The sequence below is a fragment of the Asparagus officinalis genome, chromosome 10 (assembly GCF_001876935.1).
Source record: "Asparagus officinalis chromosome 10, Aspof.V1, whole genome shotgun sequence".
Classification (NCBI taxonomy): domain Eukaryota; kingdom Viridiplantae; phylum Streptophyta; class Magnoliopsida; order Asparagales; family Asparagaceae; genus Asparagus; species Asparagus officinalis.
This window is the reverse complement of record NC_033803.1, coordinates 20,416,202-20,435,821: the sequence shown is the minus strand read 5'-3', so window position 1 is coordinate 20,435,821 and position 19,620 is coordinate 20,416,202.

Sequence of the window (19,620 nt, the reverse complement as noted above, 5' to 3'; positions counted from 1 at the left end):
AACTGAACAACAATTATTCCAACACGCTCTATCTCAGAAATACATGCATCGCACAAGTCACAAGTTGCCGAAAGTCAAGATTTTGAAGAAAAAGAGGGGAACAGACTTTCAAATCCAAAATGAATCTCTTCAAATCGAAGCACCACCCAAGTCAGAAACGAAGAGAAGAAGAAGAGGTGAAGGAACTGGTCAAAATCGCTCAGAAAATGAGCCCAAGAATTCTGCCTAAGAATCCAAAGAATCGACCGTTGAAAACGCCTAAAAACCTCCCTTAAGTCCGACTTATATAGTCAGCCGGGCGAGACGCAGGAGAACTCTGTCTCGCCGAGCGAGAACAGAACACCTGTCTCGCCGAGCCGATGACAGATAACTCGCTGATCTGCGACGAGGCGAGACAGTAAACTTTTCTGTTTATGCACTATGGTAACATGGAACCTCCAATGCGTTACAACGGAGTCAAACTAATATTCGCCCACCCTCAACAGGAAGTTTCTGGAGATTATTATGCTGAATATTCTTAAGATAACCTGACGACATTCTCAATGGATATAACCAAATTCCAATGGTAAAATAGCTGAATTCACAAGAGGCAATATCAACTTCAATTCAAAGATCTCGACAACGGTCAGAGCGATAACGCGTACGCCGGGAGAACGTTAGCTAAATTCTATGAAAGAGACTGGATAGACACAGCATGAAGAGTGTTAACATGTGTGAAGTCATTTACAAGTCCTTCCATACGATCTATTCAGGCCAAGATTGAAGGGACCTGAGGCTAAGTAAAATCTATTTAGTCCAAAGTAATCGCATGCTCCTCTATAAAAGAATGGAGTCTGGAATACTTTGAGGGGGCTACTGTAGGCTCGGTCAAAAAAATGCTATAAAGACTATCCAAGCTAGAGAGATCACTCAAAAATTCACAAGAAGGATTTCAATACTAATCATTTGGAAAAATCAAAAACAAGTATGAAACCTGTCTCGCGCAGCGAGACAGTCTTTGCTGTCTGCGCATGCTGAGACAGTCTTTGCTGTCGCCCAGCGAGACAGTGTTGAAATAGTCAAAAACATTTAGTAAGCTCCACAACTGTGTCCTATAACTACCAAGGGACGTGGGAAACATTCCAATGCGGCGCAAATCAGCGTGGATAACTGGCCGAAATAACGGAGTTTGAACTGACGAGAACAGGTTACCAGCGGAAACTTGCGCCATTTTCGAGAAAATTTACTGGTCTCGCTGAGGCGAGCAGCAAATTATACTGTCTGGCCGGGTCGAGACAGTAAACGCTGTCTCGCGCCAGCCGAGACCAGTAAACATATGTCTCGCCCGTACTGACTCTCTTCGATTGTTAAGTTTTTGGCAGGTTTTACTGACGCCTTGAGCTATAAATACCTCCCTTAGGGATCACTTCTGACGAGGATCGAGGAATTTGTTAGAGCATTCCAGTGAGCAAAGAGAGCAGAGATTTGAGCTTTTTTCTGAACGCCTTGAAATTAAGACTTCGACGTGATTTTAAGCAAGAACGACTATCTTTACTCTCGGCATAAGATATCGTTTCAAATTTCTACTTCCGATAACCGACAGTTAGAATCATAAGCCCCCCTCTTCACGATCTGTGAATCGGCGGTCCACGAACCAAAGCGTTCCCGGCATAGGCAAAGTCCCACGAAAACAAAAATTGATAGACGATTTTCGTGTTTGTTTCTCAAGAGTTGTAATTTTTGTTTTGTTGTGTAGAAAAAGTCTTATAAAAAGATTATTCTTTCGAATTTGTTGTAATCGAACAAAGTTATAATGAATTCCACAGCAGCGACTTTTGAACCAAATAATTGCTCTTCTTAAGATTATCGCAACGGGATAATCTTAAGGAACGGACCCGGGGAACTACAGATCTGACGAGCTCCTCTTCTTTATGCCGACGAACTCGATCAGATCTCTACTCTTCCTCCTCTCTGAAATTCGTGTACTTTTGATCTTCAATCCGGCAGGGCTTCGCCAACGCTCGAGAATTCCATATCTCTCAAAATGAGGGCCCTGGGACTGTATTTATAGGCTCCAGGAAGTCTGTGCGGTTAAAACTGCATAACAGCAAAAAGAATAACTTTTTAGGGCTGCGGACACCCTTGGGTGTCTTTGCTCGGGTGGAGACACCCTTGCTCGGGTGGAGACACCCTTGGGTGTCTCAGTGAGAATGGAGACACCCTTGGGTGTCTCGGCTCGCCTTGCTCGGGTGGAGACACCCTTGGGTGTCTCAGTGAGAATGGAGACACCCTTGGGTGTCTCGGCTCGGGTCGAGACACTTCGGGGTGTCTTAGCTTAGGCTGAGACAGCCCGTTTTGCGCGCTTGTCCATTTCCTCCGTAACTTCTTCATCCGAACTCGGATTTGAGTGATTCAAAGTGCGTTGGAAAGCCGGCAAGGAGACCTATAAGCTATGATGATGAGATCATTGTGGATTAAGCTGGGATAGGAGCGTTGTTTCGTCTTTTGTAAGCGACGCGGGACTCCCGATCAGTTCGTGTCTTCGTTATTCTGAAATTCTGTTACTTCACGTAGTTCGTCGATTCACTTCAAGCATTCATCGACATCAATCAAGCTTCTGTGACTTGGATAGTGATGTTCCTCACCTCCTCTTAGCTTTGAGCTGCTCACGGAGACCTATAGGCAATTTTCGATGCCTACAGATACCCCCTCCAAAGCGTTCCAGACTCGTTTCTTTTATAGAAGAGGCTGGAATACTTTGGATGTGATTGGTCCAGTCTTCGATCGGTGTAAAAGACCTGTAGTTAGCTTACTCTTGGCTCCTTCGATTTTCAGTCTATTCGATGCCTTGACAAATAGCTGAAGTCCTTCTGGCGCTGCGTTTATCGTCTGGCCGTCGTCGGAGTCTCGAGTCTAAAACTGATGAGTTGAGTTTGGCTCGCGTCGGAGTCTCGAGTCTAAAACTGATGAGTTGAGTTTGGCTCGTGTCATTGCGTTGACTTAGAACTGACCCTCTCCGTCACATCGACTCTTTCATTGAGTTGAGTTTGGCTCGTGTCATTGCGTTGACTTAGAACTGACCCTCTCCGTCACATCGACTCTTTCATTACAACACATTGATTGGCGTTGACCTAGGGTTACATGTTGACCGGCGTTGACCTTAGGGTTTCGAATCGATCGGCGTTGACTCTCATCGTAACGCGTTGACCGGCGTTGACCTAGGGCTACGCGTTGATCCGGCGTTGACCTTAGGGTTTCGAATCGATCGGCGTTGACTCTCATCGTAACGCGTTGATCGGCATTGACCTAGGGCTATGCGTTGACCGGCGTTGACCTTAGGGCTACGTGTTGATCCGACGTTGACCTTAGGGTTTTGGATCGATCACCGTTAACACAGTTTATACTCGTATGTCTGCTGGAGTATACACAGTTTAAGATCTTAAGATATTGGAGCATGGCGGTCCTAAATAACGGAGTTGTAGGACCAACTATGAAAGTTGATTCATCTGCATGTATGGATCTTATCCTGAAGTTGTTGGATGCTCAAGTCACAAGACCAACTAATGAAGATGATGCGTCAATGACTCGCATTTATAGAATTTTTGGCAAATTCTCAGCCATCAATGAGTTTGATTAGCCTTTACCGACTACCGTTTGAGTCGGGCTAGCATGCAGATTGTTTTAAGTCCGTTCCGCATGTAACGTTAAGCTAAAAGAGTTAACCATTTTAGTGCTACGATATTGAATATGTAGACTTCGTCTTTCTCCTGTGAAAAGACTAAATAGCGACGTATAGACTTAGGATTTTTGGCAAATTCTCAGCCATCAACAGATTTGATATGCCTTTACCGACTACCGTTTGAGTCGGGCTAGCAAGCGAATTATTGAAATCCGTTCCGAATGTGACGTTGTACTAAAGGAATGAACTCCCTTAGACTTGATGTTACGACTTCGAATACGTAGACTTTACCATTATTACGGGAATAGGCTACCCGGTAACACGTGTTAGGCGCTGACTTATCCTTACTTAGGATTCAGGATAAAAGTCCCCAGACTCGGATTCTGGTGTCTTCTTCAATCGGTAAAAGACTAAACCGGCAACGCGTATTAGGCGTTGGCTTATCCCTGCTTAGGCTTCGGGATAAAATTCCCTGTGCGTGTGAAGCATGAATTTTGGCGTTATTAATAACAACATGCCACAATATTGAATATGTGGGCTTTTGTCCTTTTTACGGTTAAGGACTAACCGGCAACGCGTATTAGGTGTTGATTTATCCCTTCTTAGAATTCAGGATAAAATTCCCCGCGCGTGTAAGGCGCGGATTTTGGCATTATGAATAACAACCTGTCACAATATTGAATATGTGGGTTTTTGTCCTTTTTACAGTTAAGGACTAACCGGCAACGCGTGTTAGGCACTGACTTATCCCTACTTAGGCTTCGGGATAAAATACCCCAGACTGGATTCTGGTGTCTTTTTCAATCGGTGAAAGACTAAACCGGCAACGTGTATTAGACGTAGGCTTATCTCTATTTAGGAGTCGAGATAAAGTTCCCCGTGCATGGAATGTACGGATTTGAGACGTAGGCTTATCTCTATTTAGGAGTCGAGATAAAGTTCCCCGTGCATGGAATGTACGGATTTGAAGTTAAGAATTGTATCTTTTCTCAGGGTAAAGATGAACCCAAAAATGGAAGAGGACGAATTTTATATTCTATCTCCCGGCACCGAAGAGGAAAAAATTTATATTATATCTTCAGTTGGAAAGGAAACTCGAAGTGGGATCTCCACCCCCAGAATCCGGAAAGATGAAACTAGGAGTGGGATCTCCACTCCGAGAATCGGAAAGATTCAAGTAACCCTAACTTTTATAGGATTGGTTGCTTGATCCAAGAAAAGAGTTCCTCATTTATTGAGGGGAAATTCCGATTTCGACCCTAACTTTTGTAGGTTTGGATGAAAAAGGAAAAGATAGAAATCTTTCGTTTATCGAAAGGGATAACTCAATCTTAGTCCTAACTATCTGCAGGTTTGACTAAGTGAAGTTGGAGACAATCCTAACTTTTATAAGTTTGTTTGCTCAATTTGAAAGTGGACCTCTCGTTCATGGAAGGAATCGAGATGGGAATCTAGCTTTGGCCCTAACTTTTATAGGTTTGACCTGAAAGCAAAGGGAGTGGAATACAAGTAGCAGTAGAAATACTGGTTTGTACTAGCCACTCGATGGAGGATTTTGATGTTAAGTGATCAAGACTTAACACGTTAAGCTTTGAAAATTGCCATGAATTGGCGGATAGAAATCTTAGTGGACCCACCGCAATTAATTTGATCAGTGGGGGATTTTGTGAGGAAAGGTTGATCTGTCGTCAAACACCAATAAGAGTTTTGTGAGGGAAGATTGATCCAACGAAGCGATCGAATCTCGTCTCAGCAAAAGAGTGTTCGGAAATTGATAAGCTGCGTTGGGCAGCGGTGGTTGATAAGCTGCGTTGGGCAGCGATGGAGCTGCGTTGGGCAGCGATGGAGCTGCGTTGGGCAGCGATTGATAAGCTGCGTTGGTTAGATTTCTCTGTCTTTATATATGGATGACACCAAAGACCAGTAAAGGAGGTCTTATTCAGGCCATTTGTGACAATTGAGGCATCTCAATAACGCTTTATCAACTGACAATCCTAACTGTAGGAAGGTTTGATCGCTCAATTTGTGGACCTCTCGTTCATTGGGGGAATCGAGAGGGGATTTTGACTGTGGTCCTAACTGTAAGAAGGTTTGACCAAGTGGGTGTTTTGAGACAATCCTAACTGTAGGAAGGTTTGATCGCTCAATTTGTGGACCTCTCGTTCATTGGGGGAATCGAGAGGGGATTTTGACTGTGGTCCTAACTGTAAGAAGGTTTGACCAAGTGGGTGTTTTGAGACAATCCTAACTGTAGGAAGGTTTGATCGCTCAATTTGTGGACCTCTCGTTCATTGGGGGAATCGAGAGGGGATTTTGACTGTGGTCCTAACTGTAAGAAGGTTTGACCAAGTGGGTGTTTTGAGACAATCCTAACTGTAGGAAGGTTTGATCGCTCAATTTGTGGACCTCTCGTTCATTGGGGGAATCGAGAGGGGATTTTGACTGTGGTCCTAACTGTAAGAAGGTTTGACCAAGTGGGTGTTTTGAGACAATCCTAACTGTAGGAAGGTTTGATCGCTCAATTTGTGGACCTCTCGTTCATTGGGGGAATCGAGAGGGGATTTTGACTGTGGTCCTAACTGTAAGAAGGTTTGACCAAGTGGGTGTTTTGAGACAATCCTAACTGTAGGAAGGTTTGATCGCTCAATTTGTGGACCTCTCGTTCATTGGGGGAATCGAGAGGGGATTTTGACTGTGGTCCTAACTGTAAGAAGGTTTGACCAAGTGGGTGTTTTGAGACAATCCTAACTGTAGGAAGGTTTGATCGCTCAATTTGTGGACCTCTCGTTCATTGGGGGAATCGAGAGGGGATTTTGACTGTGGTCCTAACTGTAAGAAGGTTTGACCAAGTGGGTGTTTTGAGACAATCCTAACTGTAGGAAGGTTTGATCGCTCAATTTGTGGACCTCTCGTTCATTGGGGGAATCGAGAGGGGATTTTGACTGTGGTCCTAACTGTAAGAAGGTTTGACCAAGTGGGTGTTTTGAGACAATCCTAACTGTAGGAAGGTTTGATCGCTCAATTTGTGGACCTCTCGTTCATTGGGGGAATCGAGAGGGGATTTTGACTGTGGTCCTAACTGTAAGAAGGTTTGACCAAGTGGGTGTTTTGAGACAATCCTAACTGTAGGAAGGTTTGATCGCTCAATTTGTGGACCTCTCGTTCATTGGGGGAATCGAGAGGGGATTTTGACTGTGGTCCTAACTGTAAGAAGGTTTGACCAAGTGGGTGTTTTGAGACAATCCTAACTGTAGGAAGGTTTGATCGCTCAATTTGTGGACCTCTCGTTCATTGGGGGAATCGAGAGGGGATTTTGACTGTGGTCCTAACTGTAAGAAGGTTTGACCAAGTGGGTGTTTTGAGACAATCCTAACTGTAGGAAGGTTTGATCGCTCAATTTGTGGACCTCTCGTTCATTGGGGGAATCGAGAGGGGATTTTGACTGTGGTCCTAACTGTAAGAAGGTTTGACCAAGTGGGTGTTTTGAGACAATCCTAACTGTAGGAAGGTTTGATCGCTCAATTTGTGGACCTCTCGTTCATTGGGGGAATCGAGAGGGGATTTTGACTGTGGTCCTAACTGTAAGAAGGTTTGACCAAGTGGGTGTTTTGAGACAATCCTAACTGTAGGAAGGTTTGATCGCTCAATTTGTGGACCTCTCGTTCATTGGGGGAATCGAGAGGGGATTTTGACTGTGGTCCTAACTGTAAGAAGGTTTGACCAAGTGGGTGTTTTGAGACAATCCTAACTGTAGGAAGGTTTGATCGCTCAATTTGTGGACCTCTCGTTCATTGGGGGAATCGAGAGGGGATTTTGACTGTGGTCCTAACTGTAAGAAGGTTTGACCAAGTGGGTGTTTTGAGACAATCCTAACTGTAGGAAGGTTTGATCGCTCAATTTGTGGACCTCTCGTTCATTGGGGGAATCGAGAGGGGATTTTGACTGTGGTCCTAACTGTAAGAAGGTTTGACCAAGTGGGTGTTTTGAGACAATCCTAACTGTAGGAAGGTTTGATCGCTCAATTTGTGGACCTCTCGTTCATTGGGGGAATCGAGAGGGGATTTTGACTGTGGTCCTAACTGTAAGAAGGTTTGACCAAGTGGGTGTTTTGAGACAATCCTAACTGTAGGAAGGTTTGATCGCTCAATTTGTGGACCTCTCGTTCATTGGGGGAATCGAGAGGGGATTTTGACTGTGGTCCTAACTGTAAGAAGGTTTGACCAAGTGGGTGTTTTGAGACAATCCTAACTGTAGGAAGGTTTGATCGCTCAATTTGTGGACCTCTCGTTCATTGGGGGAATCGAGAGGGGATTTTGACTGTGGTCCTAACTGTAAGAAGGTTTGACCAAGTGGGTGTTTTGAGACAATCCTAACTGTAGGAAGGTTTGATCGCTCAATTTGTGGACCTCTCGTTCATTGGGGGAATCGAGAGGGGATTTTGACTGTGGTCCTAACTGTAAGAAGGTTTGACCAAGTGGGTGTTTTGAGACAATCCTAACTGTAGGAAGGTTTGATCGCTCAATTTGTGGACCTCTCGTTCATTGGGGGAATCGAGAGGGGATTTTGACTGTGGTCCTAACTGTAAGAAGGTTTGACCAAGTGGGTGTTTTGAGACAATCCTAACTGTAGGAAGGTTTGATCGCTCAATTTGTGGACCTCTCGTTCATTGGGGGAATCGAGAGGGGATTTTGACTGTGGTCCTAACTGTAAGAAGGTTTGACCAAGTGGGTGTTTTGAGACAATCCTAACTGTAGGAAGGTTTGATCGCTCAATTTGTGGACCTCTCGTTCATTGGGGGAATCGAGAGGGGATTTTGACTGTGGTCCTAACTGTAAGAAGGTTTGACCAAGTGGGTGTTTTGAGACAATCCTAACTGTAGGAAGGTTTGATCGCTCAATTTGTGGACCTCTCGTTCATTGGGGGAATCGAGAGGGGATTTTGACTGTGGTCCTAACTGTAAGAAGGTTTGACCAAGTGGGTGTTTTGAGACAATCCTAACTGTAGGAAGGTTTGATCGCTCAATTTGTGGACCTCTCGTTCATTGGGGGAATCGAGAGGGGATTTTGACTGTGGTCCTAACTGTAAGAAGGTTTGACCAAGTGGGTGTTTTGAGACAATCCTAACTGTAGGAAGGTTTGATCGCTCAATTTGTGGACCTCTCGTTCATTGGGGGAATCGAGAGGGGATTTTGACTGTGGTCCTAACTGTAAGAAGGTTTGACCAAGTGGGTGTTTTGAGACAATCCTAACTGTAGGAAGGTTTGATCGCTCAATTTGTGGACCTCTCGTTCATTGGGGGAATCGAGAGGGGATTTTGACTGTGGTCCTAACTGTAAGAAGGTTTGACCAAGTGGGTGTTTTGAGACAATCCTAACTGTAGGAAGGTTTGATCGCTCAATTTGTGGACCTCTCGTTCATTGGGGGAATCGAGAGGGGATTTTGACTGTGGTCCTAACTGTAAGAAGGTTTGACCAAGTGGGTGTTTTGAGACAATCCTAACTGTAGGAAGGTTTGATCGCTCAATTTGTGGACCTCTCGTTCATTGGGGGAATCGAGAGGGGATTTTGACTGTGGTCCTAACTGTAAGAAGGTTTGACCAAGTGGGTGTTTTGAGACAATCCTAACTGTAGGAAGGTTTGATCGCTCAATTTGTGGACCTCTCGTTCATTGGGGGAATCGAGAGGGGATTTTGACTGTGGTCCTAACTGTAAGAAGGTTTGACCAAGTGGGTGTTTTGAGACAATCCTAACTGTAGGAAGGTTTGATCGCTCAATTTGTGGACCTCTCGTTCATTGGGGGAATCGAGAGGGGATTTTGACTGTGGTCCTAACTGTAAGAAGGTTTGACCAAGTGGGTGTTTTGAGACAATCCTAACTGTAGGAAGGTTTGATCGCTCAATTTGTGGACCTCTCGTTCATTGGGGGAATCGAGAGGGGATTTTGACTGTGGTCCTAACTGTAAGAAGGTTTGACCAAGTGGGTGTTTTGAGACAATCCTAACTGTAGGAAGGTTTGATCGCTCAATTTGTGGACCTCTCGTTCATTGGGGGAATCGAGAGGGGATTTTGACTGTGGTCCTAACTGTAAGAAGGTTTGACCAAGTGGGTGTTTTGAGACAATCCTAACTGTAGGAAGGTTTGATCGCTCAATTTGTGGACCTCTCGTTCATTGGGGGAATCGAGAGGGGATTTTGACTGTGGTCCTAACTGTAAGAAGGTTTGACCAAGTGGGTGTTTTGAGACAATCCTAACTGTAGGAAGGTTTGATCGCTCAATTTGTGGACCTCTCGTTCATTGGGGGAATCGAGAGGGGATTTTGACTGTGGTCCTAACTGTAAGAAGGTTTGACCAAGTGGGTGTTTTGAGACAATCCTAACTGTAGGAAGGTTTGATCGCTCAATTTGTGGACCTCTCGTTCATTGGGGGAATCGAGAGGGGATTTTGACTGTGGTCCTAACTGTAAGAAGGTTTGACCAAGTGGGTGTTTTGAGACAATCCTAACTGTAGGAAGGTTTGATCGCTCAATTTGTGGACCTCTCGTTCATTGGGGGAATCGAGAGGGGATTTTGACTGTGGTCCTAACTGTAAGAAGGTTTGACCAAGTGGGTGTTTTGAGACAATCCTAACTGTAGGAAGGTTTGATCGCTCAATTTGTGGACCTCTCGTTCATTGGGGGAATCGAGAGGGGATTTTGACTGTGGTCCTAACTGTAAGAAGGTTTGACCAAGTGGGTGTTTTGAGACAATCCTAACTGTAGGAAGGTTTGATCGCTCAATTTGTGGACCTCTCGTTCATTGGGGGAATCGAGAGGGGATTTTGACTGTGGTCCTAACTGTAAGAAGGTTTGACCAAGTGGGTGTTTTGAGACAATCCTAACTGTAGGAAGGTTTGATCGCTCAATTTGTGGACCTCTCGTTCATTGGGGGAATCGAGAGGGGATTTTGACTGTGGTCCTAACTGTAAGAAGGTTTGACCAAGTGGGTGTTTTGAGACAATCCTAACTGTAGGAAGGTTTGATCGCTCAATTTGTGGACCTCTCGTTCATTGGGGGAATCGAGAGGGGATTTTGACTGTGGTCCTAACTGTAAGAAGGTTTGACCAAGTGGGTGTTTTGAGACAATCCTAACTGTAGGAAGGTTTGATCGCTCAATTTGTGGACCTCTCGTTCATTGGGGGAATCGAGAGGGGATTTTGACTGTGGTCCTAACTGTAAGAAGGTTTGACCAAGTGGGTGTTTTGAGACAATCCTAACTGTAGGAAGGTTTGATCGCTCAATTTGTGGACCTCTCGTTCATTGGGGGAATCGAGAGGGGATTTTGACTGTGGTCCTAACTGTAAGAAGGTTTGACCAAGTGGGTGTTTTGAGACAATCCTAACTGTAGGAAGGTTTGATCGCTCAATTTGTGGACCTCTCGTTCATTGGGGGAATCGAGAGGGGATTTTGACTGTGGTCCTAACTGTAAGAAGGTTTGACCAAGTGGGTGTTTTGAGACAATCCTAACTGTAGGAAGGTTTGATCGCTCAATTTGTGGACCTCTCGTTCATTGGGGGAATCGAGAGGGGATTTTGACTGTGGTCCTAACTGTAAGAAGGTTTGACCAAGTGGGTGTTTTGAGACAATCCTAACTGTAGGAAGGTTTGATCGCTCAATTTGTGGACCTCTCGTTCATTGGGGGAATCGAGAGGGGATTTTGACTGTGGTCCTAACTGTAAGAAGGTTTGACCAAGTGGGTGTTTTGAGACAATCCTAACTGTAGGAAGGTTTGATCGCTCAATTTGTGGACCTCTCGTTCATTGGGGGAATCGAGAGGGGATTTTGACTGTGGTCCTAACTGTAAGAAGGTTTGACCAAGTGGGTGTTTTGAGACAATCCTAACTGTAGGAAGGTTTGATCGCTCAATTTGTGGACCTCTCGTTCATTGGGGGAATCGAGAGGGGATTTTGACTGTGGTCCTAACTGTAAGAAGGTTTGACCAAGTGGGTGTTTTGAGACAATCCTAACTGTAGGAAGGTTTGATCGCTCAATTTGTGGACCTCTCGTTCATTGGGGGAATCGAGAGGGGATTTTGACTGTGGTCCTAACTGTAAGAAGGTTTGACCAAGTGGGTGTTTTGAGACAATCCTAACTGTAGGAAGGTTTGATCGCTCAATTTGTGGACCTCTCGTTCATTGGGGGAATCGAGAGGGGATTTTGACTGTGGTCCTAACTGTAAGAAGGTTTGACCAAGTGGGTGTTTTGAGACAATCCTAACTGTAGGAAGGTTTGATCGCTCAATTTGTGGACCTCTCGTTCATTGGGGGAATCGAGAGGGGATTTTGACTGTGGTCCTAACTGTAAGAAGGTTTGACCAAGTGGGTGTTTTGAGACAATCCTAACTGTAGGAAGGTTTGATCGCTCAATTTGTGGACCTCTCGTTCATTGGGGGAATCGAGAGGGGATTTTGACTGTGGTCCTAACTGTAAGAAGGTTTGACCAAGTGGGTGTTTTGAGACAATCCTAACTGTAGGAAGGTTTGATCGCTCAATTTGTGGACCTCTCGTTCATTGGGGGAATCGAGAGGGGATTTTGACTGTGGTCCTAACTGTAAGAAGGTTTGACCAAGTGGGTGTTTTGAGACAATCCTAACTGTAGGAAGGTTTGATCGCTCAATTTGTGGACCTCTCGTTCATTGGGGGAATCGAGAGGGGATTTTGACTGTGGTCCTAACTGTAAGAAGGTTTGACCAAGTGGGTGTTTTGAGACAATCCTAACTGTAGGAAGGTTTGATCGCTCAATTTGTGGACCTCTCGTTCATTGGGGGAATCGAGAGGGGATTTTGACTGTGGTCCTAACTGTAAGAAGGTTTGACCAAGTGGGTGTTTTGAGACAATCCTAACTGTAGGAAGGTTTGATCGCTCAATTTGTGGACCTCTCGTTCATTGGGGGAATCGAGAGGGGATTTTGACTGTGGTCCTAACTGTAAGAAGGTTTGACCAAGTGGGTGTTTTGAGACAATCCTAACTGTAGGAAGGTTTGATCGCTCAATTTGTGGACCTCTCGTTCATTGGGGGAATCGAGAGGGGATTTTGACTGTGGTCCTAACTGTAAGAAGGTTTGACCAAGTGGGTGTTTTGAGACAATCCTAACTGTAGGAAGGTTTGATCGCTCAATTTGTGGACCTCTCGTTCATTGGGGGAATCGAGAGGGGATTTTGACTGTGGTCCTAACTGTAAGAAGGTTTGACCAAGTGGGTGTTTTGAGACAATCCTAACTGTAGGAAGGTTTGATCGCTCAATTTGTGGACCTCTCGTTCATTGGGGGAATCGAGAGGGGATTTTGACTGTGGTCCTAACTGTAAGAAGGTTTGACCAAGTGGGTGTTTTGAGACAATCCTAACTGTAGGAAGGTTTGATCGCTCAATTTGTGGACCTCTCGTTCATTGGGGGAATCGAGAGGGGATTTTGACTGTGGTCCTAACTGTAAGAAGGTTTGACCAAGTGGGTGTTTTGAGACAATCCTAACTGTAGGAAGGTTTGATCGCTCAATTTGTGGACCTCTCGTTCATTGGGGGAATCGAGAGGGGATTTTGACTGTGGTCCTAACTGTAAGAAGGTTTGACCAAGTGGGTGTTTTGAGACAATCCTAACTGTAGGAAGGTTTGATCGCTCAATTTGTGGACCTCTCGTTCATTGGGGGAATCGAGAGGGGATTTTGACTGTGGTCCTAACTGTAAGAAGGTTTGACCAAGTGGGTGTTTTGAGACAATCCTAACTGTAGGAAGGTTTGATCGCTCAATTTGTGGACCTCTCGTTCATTGGGGGAATCGAGAGGGGATTTTGACTGTGGTCCTAACTGTAAGAAGGTTTGACCAAGTGGGTGTTTTGAGACAATCCTAACTGTAGGAAGGTTTGATCGCTCAATTTGTGGACCTCTCGTTCATTGGGGGAATCGAGAGGGGATTTTGACTGTGGTCCTAACTGTAAGAAGGTTTGACCAAGTGGGTGTTTTGAGACAATCCTAACTGTAGGAAGGTTTGATCGCTCAATTTGTGGACCTCTCGTTCATTGGGGGAATCGAGAGGGGATTTTGACTGTGGTCCTAACTGTAAGAAGGTTTGACCAAGTGGGTGTTTTGAGACAATCCTAACTGTAGGAAGGTTTGATCGCTCAATTTGTGGACCTCTCGTTCATTGGGGGAATCGAGAGGGGATTTTGACTGTGGTCCTAACTGTAAGAAGGTTTGACCAAGTGGGTGTTTTGAGACAATCCTAACTGTAGGAAGGTTTGATCGCTCAATTTGTGGACCTCTCGTTCATTGGGGGAATCGAGAGGGGATTTTGACTGTGGTCCTAACTGTAAGAAGGTTTGACCAAGTGGGTGTTTTGAGACAATCCTAACTGTAGGAAGGTTTGATCGCTCAATTTGTGGACCTCTCGTTCATTGGGGGAATCGAGAGGGGATTTTGACTGTGGTCCTAACTGTAAGAAGGTTTGACCAAGTGGGTACTTTACGTCCAGACTCTAACAGAGAGAGTGTTGAGTGCATAGACATGGTGAGAATGGGAGTTCTTATTCATTACATTGCTGTGGTTTTGGGAACTTCCCGTTACATAAATCGTCCACCCCCAGTTTCCTCTGCGGAACTGGTTCGGACATTATTATCAGTTAACTAACCGGGTTATCCTTAAGAATATTAGCTTAATATTCTCCAGGAACTTCCCGTCAAAAGTGGGGAAACAGTTTAGACTCATATACCTATTGGAGTATCAGGGAGTAGTTTAACCTCTTATACCGGTCGGAGGATTGAGAAACAGTTTATACTCGTATACTCTTTGGAGTTTTGCCGTTCTCAATTGGCTTACCTTAGCGTTATGACGCCGGCTTCAACCAAGGTCTGAATGCTATTCTTGAGAGCAAAGCAATCCTTGGTGGGATGAACGACCCTCCTGTGGTATGCACAGTACTTTGGGTCCGTAGTGTTGTCAGCTTCCTCCTGATTTGTGATAGGTGGTAGCTTGATCTTGTTACCTTCAAGGAGGGATTCGAAGATGGCTGGAACGTCTTCGTCCTTGAAGGAATACTCTCTTTGGAGTCTCGGACCCGAAGTCTTTTGCTGCCTTCGGGATTGCTGTTGTGACGCTTGATTAGCACCACCAGTAGCTGCAGGTGTTTTGCCCTTACCACGAGAGGCGAAATTTGAGTCCAGCGGATTAACCGTCGGTTGGTTCCTCTCGGCCTTCTTCCTTCTAAGGAATCGCTCAGCCTGCTCCCCTCGGGCCTTCAGATCCTTCCAAGTGTCAGACGGTGCTGTTCCCATTGCTTCCAACACGTCCAACGCAAGGTTGTTGTGGCAAGTTTGGAGGATGAATTCCTCTGTGATCGGGTCCCGGCAATTCATCGCCTTGTTCCGGAATCTTTTGACGAAGGTATCGACTAACTCTCCGTCCTTCTGCTTCTCATCGAGCAACGATCCGATAGATATCTCGGTGTCGTCGTCGAAGAAGTTGGCCAGGAACTTGGTCTCCATGTCATCCCAGCTGTTTACGCTGCCTGGCTTGAGGCGGCGATACCAATCGAAGGCGGCTCCGCGAAGAGTGCCGACGAATGACCGCACCATCAGAGGCTCATTACCAGAGATCACCCCCAAATGCGATTTGAAGTAAATCAAATGCTGGGTAGGTGAACCCATCCCATTAAACGGCGTGAAGTTAATTAGATTAAACTTCGCCGGATATGGGATCGATTCCCATTCTCTTGGGTATGGGCAAGGAATGCCTGTTTTCTTCGTCTCTTGAGCGGAAATTAGTGTGTTGATTTTGCTCTCGAGGTTCTTGATCTTCAGGTTTTCGCCGGTTTCTTCGCCAGCATTCTCATTACCACCCCCTGCGTTGACGGGAGGATCATTGGTGTTACGAGCATTTGTATCCTCATCTTCCACATTAATCGGGTTACGATGATTCTGCTCGCCTTGTTGGTTCGCCAATGCTTGGATCTGTTGGTCATGCATTTCTCTCATCTGCTGCATGGCCATCTCCATCTCAAATTTGAAACTTTCTTTCTGCTTAGCCAAAGCGTCTTCAAGCATCTTGGCCATCTGCTCCGCACTTATCATCAGGGCCTCGCGGGGTTGTCCCTCGCTGGATACTGTATTATCTGATGCCACCGCGGAGCCGGCATCAGATTCTTCATCTTCTGAAGGGCGTCTTGTCCGAATCCTACCATAAGTTGCTCGCTCTATGGTTCCGGACTGCAGACGGGTTCTAGGTCGGGAAGCTTTCAGAATCGACTCGAAATCTTCTCGTGCCGATGTCCCTTTGCTCGTCATGTTGGTGGTGACCCTCGGAAATTCTCCGTCTTCAATCACCCTTCTTCTTCGTTGGAAGCGCCTAGGCCTTGGTTTTGGCGTTTCCGCATTGAGTCTTTCAAAAACTGAAACTCTTTCGGGGACCGCCTTAATGCAATTGCATTCCGACAATACCGCCCGGATGAGTTTGGAACAGGGACATTGAATTTCCCGTTCTCGGGGACTCCTCTTCCTGGTTCTATTTGTACCCCCAGCACGATAGTACAACTCGTCATTTTGACAGTCAGAGAACCTATCGTGTGCGGGCACGCCTTCTCAGGTACAACACAATCATTATCGGATGATAATGTTTCCATCTGAGGTTGACTTGCCTTCTTTGGGCTTTCAAAGGTTACCCGCCTCAAAACATGCCTTTTTGGGCGTGAATTTTCGGCGTGATCTTGGACTTCAATGCGCAAATTGGTGCGCGCAGCTGCCTTGAGGTCTTTGTCATGCTGGAGGTGATGGCGACCCCCAGTATGTTGAGTCGTTCTGGGCTTCTTCATCGGGCCCAAACGCTCGTGAATTGGAGCTTTGCCTCTCACGTCAGGAATTGGACCGAGGCGCTCCAAAATTGGTTTCTTCTTGCGGGATGACTCTGCATGATCTCCCGGAGAAGTTATTGGGATTGACGGCGACTTTGGTTGACTCGCCGGAGTTTGACCTTCCTTAGAAGGCTGCACTGGTTGCTTTTTGGCCTGAGTCGCCACTTCAGACTTAGGCTTCCAGACTTGTCGTGTTGGTGGTGGCTTCTTCTCCACCTCCTTTTGCAGCTTTCTACGGGCTTCCTGAGCTTGAGCCCGTGCCTGCGCTGACATCGCGCGGCGCTTGTGAATGCGCTCCTCGAGCGTCGAACGGTTCCGTTTGACGCGGACCCATTCTTTCTTTGGCGGCTTGGAAGAGTCGCCATTCATTGGTGGTTGAGGCTGTTTGCCTCTTCTGTTCTTCAACTCCGCGTGGTAGCGGAATCCGTCCGTAGACTCCATCGCCTTAGCGAATTGCCGCGCAAGGCGTTGACGACGCCTCTGGCGGGCTCTCTTTGAGAGAGTCACAACGCCCTGAACAGTAGAGGCGTTGGCGGGAGTTGGGTTGACCTGATTGGAGGTCGGTGGAACTTCATTTGACGCAACTTCGGCGTCAGTTGGGTTGAGAGCTTCGTGGGCTTCCCGAGCAGCTTCAAACCAACGAGCTTTTCTCCCGGAGGAGAACTTCTTGGACTTGCGGGGGGAGATAGAGCCGGACGAGGACACGTACTCCTCGAACTTGGCTTGGTCGAACTCGTACTCGACCTCCTCCACGACCGGGATTGCAATCCGCGGCTGCGACGCATCGATCTCGTTGGCGAGATCGTCGGCTCCCACTGTGGTCGCCAGATTGTTCGCGTGGAAAACTGTTTTCTTTTTCATTGATATGATTGTCATCTTGGGTTACAAAGATCCGGTCTTTTATAGATCCGGTTACAACTAAATCAAAGAAAATAAAGAAAAATTACAACTCTCCTCTGTGAACAAATCACGAGCTCCTGTTTTGCGGTCGCTCGCTTTGGTGGGTTCTTTGCCTGCGCCGGGGTTAATCCGTGGACCACCGCGCGATCTAGATCCGGTCGGATCTACACGAGTATGCGGGTATTATTCCACGAAGGGAATAATAGCCGGGAGGGATTAATCCACCAAGGGAATAATCGCTCAGATCTCGAGATCTAAGACCAAGCTTAGATCTGGAGTGTAGTCTCGTGTAGATCTCAGATCTGTTCTTTCTTCCTCTCGAGATCCTGCCTTTTCTGACGTGGATGGTCGCCGAGGATCAGATCTGAATGGTGCAAGTCTTCTGGTCTTCAAGCTCCGAGTTCACTCTTCAATCCGGCAGAGTTTCGGCTCTTGAAAGTTCGACCCCTGAAAATGAACATCTCTAGGCCTATTTATAGGCTCTCAGGACAGTGGCTGCAAAAAGGGAATTGTCGGCCACCTCTGGCCACTGTCGGCCACCTCGGGGTGGCCGACACTGTGCCTAGCCACCTTGGGGTGGCTCGGCTCATGGCCGAGCCACCCCAAGGTGGCTCGGCCACCGAGCCACCCCGAGGTGGTCAGCGCCGAGACCCCGAGGGTGGCTTTCGGCACCGAGAGCCACTGCAGGGTGGGCTCGGCCTGGCCGAGCACCTTGAGGTGGCTCGGCCAAAGCCGATCCACCTTGAGGTGGCTCGGCTTTGGCCGAGCCCCCGCGGGCGGTGTTTTCCGACTTTTTCGAGTCGTTTTCCGTTGTCTCGTTTGTCCGTGTTTTGGTTGACTTGAGACTCTGATTGGTTGATCTGATTTGGCAGTAAGTTGGATTCCTGATTTGGCAGTAAATCCGCTTCTGAGTTCGAGTCCGAAATTGATCTTGATTCGATCGTGATTCGTCCGAGTCCGCTCTCGGTTGGATGACTCGTTGATTCCTCAACTCATTAGCTTGATTCTGCACGCGGGTGGATTCATTCCGTCGCTTCCGTGCGATTCATCGATCTCGTCGCCTCGTTGGCTCGTCGGTTTGTGCCGAGCTATGCTAGGGGACCTATAAGCAATTTTATATGCCTACAGCTACACGCTAATAATATTGCCCTGATTAGCTTGGCACACGGGCAGTGAGACTCAGATTCTTGGGTACTTCTCTTCCGAGACTTGTTCGTACTCCCGGATTGATAGTACAACTCATCGGTCAGAAGACTGGAGCAACCTATCGTTTGTTGGCATGACTCCCTGGGTATAACGTTGTCATCATCAGATGAGCATGTTTTTTTCAGGGGATCTGGCGTCTTATAAGCATTCTCAAGATTCACGCGTTTGGAACCACACTTTTGGGAGAGCTGGATCTTAACGGGCTCCTGGTCCTGGATACACACCCCCAGGCGAGTGAAAACTGGAGTTTTTCCTTTATGAGAAGGCCCTGATTTGTCACGAGGGCGTGTACGACCCCCAGCTCGACGAGTCGCTCGGGGTTCAGTCACCGGACCCAAGCATTCTTTGATCGAAAATTTACCTCGATCCTCGCGTAAAGGACCTAGGCGATCTGCCATCCTCATCTTTAAACGGGACAAGTCCACACTACCGTGGGACTCCACTGGAAGGGCGAAATTCATCGGGATAGGAATGGGAGCTGTCGGAGACTCAAAACAGGCCACGAGAGGTGAACCGAATACAAAGTGAACTGAACCGGTTTGGTTCAGGGGAAAACCACCAAATGGTGGCTCGATTTTGGCTGAGCTGTTCGTGAGTTTCGGGCGTTGTTCGACTCTTTTTTGGCGTCATTTCGGACTTTGGTTTCCATACTTGACATAGCTTTGGTGGCTTCTTGATCACCTCTTTTTGCTTCAGCTTCTGCGCTTCTCGCACGAGAATTCGTGCATGCGCAATCAAGGCGTGACGCTTCTGAATGCGTTCCTCGAGGGTTGATCTAGTTTGTTTGACTTGGATCCACTCATTCGCTGTTGGTTTGGAGGAGAGGCCATTCATTTGCTGCTAGGGCACTCGATGCTTTCTATGTTTTAGATCCACTTCATAGCAGATCCCGTCAACAAGCTTCAAAGCTTTGGCGAATTGGCGCGCGAGGCGTTGGCGCTGCCTTTGGTGAGCTCTTTTTGATAAAGTTAGCGCGTCTTTGGTACTCAACTC